A 4,398-nucleotide genomic window follows, 5' to 3' on the forward strand; every position below is an offset into this window, starting at 1 on the left:
ACTTATAAATGTACCCTCTACTCCGACACTGTAACTTCTAAGCGAAATCTCCAACGATAATCTCTTTGTTAGTTTCTTATCGTTTGTTTTCCTTTTGTTTTCCTTTTGTTTTTCAGCATAATGCCGCGTTTCAGCCTCCCATTCGAGACGACAGTTGCGAATCTACGCTGTTATTTTTTATCTGTTTCAGCGTCACCTATACGTCAACTACATGTTATCAATGCTGTATGAACACAGATTATAAGTTCGCAGTCTGAAATACAGATAGTATGTTTCTTTTTAAAGGGTGGAAAACAATTGTCAATGCCGCAACCACCAAGATTTCCGATTTCGCTGCGTAGCCGAGCCTGGTCTAGGTCTATCCACACTGAGAGCGGTTTCCTTGAAACGCTTAACGCTCGTCGTCCGTCCGTTAACAAGTGTAATCTGTTTTAATCAGTGGTTTTCCTCGCGTTTATCATAGTATCGTCAGGAACACCGGAAAAGCTAGATGTCGCTAGCAAACAAGTATATTTTCGGTGTTCTGAGGGGAAAGTGTAGTGAGTGCGAAGATTGCAAAGAATATATAACCGAAAACGAACGTCAGCACCGCAGCCCTAATTCACACACTTCATACACTGGGTAAGTGTACATTTTGTGCTAGGTACGTGCGTTATTTTGATAGCAAGAGCTCTTAGCGCATGTTTGTTGTGATTATGGCAAGCGTTTTGCGGCCCTGCATATGAACGCCACTTACGCTTGCTACTTTTCTGCTCTTACTTGGTCGCCAAGTCAATACACCGGCGTGCATTTTGCGAGCTGCGGATATATGCATCGAGATATATAATTCGCACTTGTTCGCCTACTTGTTGTATTCTTACGATATTCTAAGACTCAATCGCGGAGTGAACGCCTTCCCGCATTTATGCTGATTTGTACCTTGTGCTTTGTACGGATTTGAATGGTTCCGTAAATGTTACTCTCATTGCCCAAACTTTTGTTCCCAGGATCCCACATGCAGGTTCACATATACCGTCACCAGCGCAATGCAGTACCTCACAAACTCGTCCCAGAGCGCCTCCAACGCTGATAACGCAGTAATGTAGTGTCTCCTGCGTTACTGTACACTCATATTCCTCAAGGTTGTGTGCGTTTTATGTAATACTGTATTGCCATTTGCGCTCGCCTCTGCAACACGAATGTGGAATAAATTTTTTTCTGCTGCAATTCTCCATTTCGTTGGGTGTGTTCAGCTTAGCAAACATAGGTCAGTTGTTTTGACTCGCTAGCTTCCTCGCACTTTTATGCATTGCTTCTCACTTAGAAGATAGTTCTTTTTTCCACATACATGGTAAAGCGACCATGGTTTCTCCTCACATCAGAATCGCACTTGTGCACAATGTGTCACCTCTCGACAGACTTCTGTTTTTGTAATATACATATGTTCAAGATCTCCTTTTCTGCTGGTTCATTTTGGTACCTTGGTGTGTTCTGTAAATGTCTGTCGATATCCCACGCACAGGGTGTTTGTTTTTATTCGCATCACACCAGCGCTCATTTGACAGATGGGTTATGTTAATTTTCGCAAATTAACCCATCCGTAGTTACAAACATTTCCGACATTTCCTGACGCATGTGTTTGTAACTACGGATCGACTAATTAGCAAAAATTCACATACCCCACCTGCCAAATGAGCGCTACTCTGTTGCGAATAAAAATGAACATCCTGTATAAAAAGCCGCACGTTGGCGTAACCTTTACGGGCAGGTGCTGGATTGAAGGCCGTAACCTCTAATTAGTGGGTTTCCTTGTAACTTTTATAAAAGGGGTCGCTCAGAGGGTACCTGGTAGCTTCTGAAATAGAGGGTAAAATATTGCGATTTTTTACCCTTTACTAAAGGGTACGGAGTTAAGAGTGTAGGACATTTCGGTGCGGACATTTCGGTGCACGGACATTTCGGTGCACGGACATTTCGGTGCACGGACATTTCGGTGTACGGACATTACGAAAAAATTGTTGATTATTAAACTTAAATTTATGACTATCGCATCTTACTTTAGCAATACTTTCCACAACCGCCTCTTCGACATACCTATGAAGCGTAAGTGCATAACCAATGAAAGCACTGCTTCTACTGTTGAAAAGACGACCAGTTTATGGCTAGCGAGTCTAACAGCTTTTGGAGGGGCACCACGGTAATATTATATGGTTGGTTAGGCCATGAAAATACGCGGCCATCACCAAGGAAAAAGTATGTAGGAATACAAGGGAATAATGTATAATCAAATGCTTCTACCAAAGATGTAACGGGCACGTCCTCAAAAAATGGAAATTAAATTGCATAATATCCGTACCTTCAAGATGCCCCTTCGAGATAATACTCACTACAATTAAAAAGCAATTCTTCATCTACTCTTGAAAAAAGAAATAAAAATGAATATCTGTACCGACCAGAACATGGGGCGCAAAGTATTAAAAAAGAAAGTGCCCCAAAAGTTTAAAAGCCACGACAGACCACGAACACATGCAGATCAGGTCTTAAATCTATAATAGTGCACAAAAAATACATGAAGCACGTTCTTCTCTATGTAAACCAAGTTTCTTGACAACACTACTTCCGATGCCAACGACCCTCTTCCCTTTAGGAAGGGAGTTGCCTCTTGACAGAAGCCGCGGCGGCTTCTGTCCTGAGGCAACTCCCTTCCTACATCTCTACCGGTTCGCTGGATTTCTACCCATCTACCCCCTTCCCTTTGTTTTATTACGATATGTCGACATTGTGACACCCGTTCCAGAAACCATTTTTCCTGGACCCCTCAGCAACGTTTTGCACCAAAATGTCCGTGCACCGAAACGCCCGTGCACCGAAATGTCCGTGCACCGAAATATCCGTGCACCGAAACGTCCGTGCACCGAAACGTCCGTGCACCGAAATGTCCGCACCGAAATGTCCTGCACCGAAATGTCCGGATCCCCTTCACATTACACCAAACCTTTCGTTCAGCGTTGAGTCACTAGTTCAGCGGAGAATCCCCAGTGACCCGGAGCTTTTCCTTACCTTCGTCAGTAGGCCTCCCTTTGTCCGCGGTGCAAAGACAGGCGGGTAAAGGTTTTGGGTCATCCCACGCGCAACCAGCAAGGAGTGTCGAAAGATGAAAAATTCAGGGAACCGGTATCGAAAAATTGGGTGTACCTCAAAATAAAGTGATCGAAATCCCCGTTGAAAAATAAACTACTGTAAATAAATGTTATCTGGCTATAAAATGCACAGTTGTGCGCGGGAAACTGCCAAAGCGCACTTAGACTAACCTGAACATGAAAATGCAAACACCGAACTTGTACTAACCTAATAACACGGTCCTTTGATACTCTCTCTGGTTACGAAACTCCGCCTGAAAGTTAGCCTAGGGACCGGAGCTGCCGCGCGGCAGCGCGCGCATAAGCAACAGGTGGTGAGGGTCGCGTCTGGCGCATCGTAGCCGTATGTTCGCGCGTGGGCTGAGCTGGCCGTTTTGGGTGGTTTTGAGCACAACAAACCAAATAATGTTGTTCAACGTATTTGGATTTTGTTTTATTTTCCACGTACACGGGTGTGCAGCGATATATAGCTCTTTGAGCAGTATAATCGGCTGCGGACGGAGGAGAACTTTCAGCGAGAAATGGCTTTCACATACCGACGTTCAAATGGGACTGATGGCAAATTTGCAGCGGCGCTTTGTCACTTAAAAACGCTGTGTTTAGGCAGTTATCTCATCGACACGCTTTACTGTTAGTGTTTCGATCGCGTTTGATGTCTGAAAGAATGAAGACTCTACCTGCGCTACAGCAATGAACCCAATCATCATTTATTGCATATAGGTTTTAATTAACTACATTTTATGATTGTATTATACATTTTATGATTCGCGAAACAACGGTGATCACAATCAGTGGCACTGGCAATGAGGACTTTATATCACAGAACATCAGTGGCCGTGAGTGACTGGGCTTTACATAATCAATTATGATAATCGGCAAAAACAATGTTCCAGGGCAACTCATGAAATAACCAAATGCCTTACGGCCTTGGATGGCCAGACTTATTTGCACTGTCCACCGACAGTGGTGAATCTTTCCTGCCACCTGCAGCAGGGCGTGATCTGGGTGTAGCCAGGTTAAGCTTCTTGTTTTTCTTTCTTTCTTTTTTTTTGCGGGAAAAGAAGTGCAGCCGACATCTAAAAAAAAATTAAGCTCTTCAGCTGTTTTCTGGATTTAGTGCGCACTGCATCCAACACTAGGACCCGGACATATGACACTATATGTCAGGTACATGTGACACCTTGAAGGTTGCACGGATCTGTGCCAACTTTCTCAGCAGGGTGTACTGCTTCTATTGTGTGTCCCACAGCTCCCGCTTTATTCGATCAAGTTCTGCTTT

This window comes from Ornithodoros turicata, chromosome 5 (assembly GCF_037126465.1).
Source record: "Ornithodoros turicata isolate Travis chromosome 5, ASM3712646v1, whole genome shotgun sequence".
NCBI lineage: Eukaryota > Metazoa > Arthropoda > Arachnida > Ixodida > Argasidae > Ornithodoros > Ornithodoros turicata.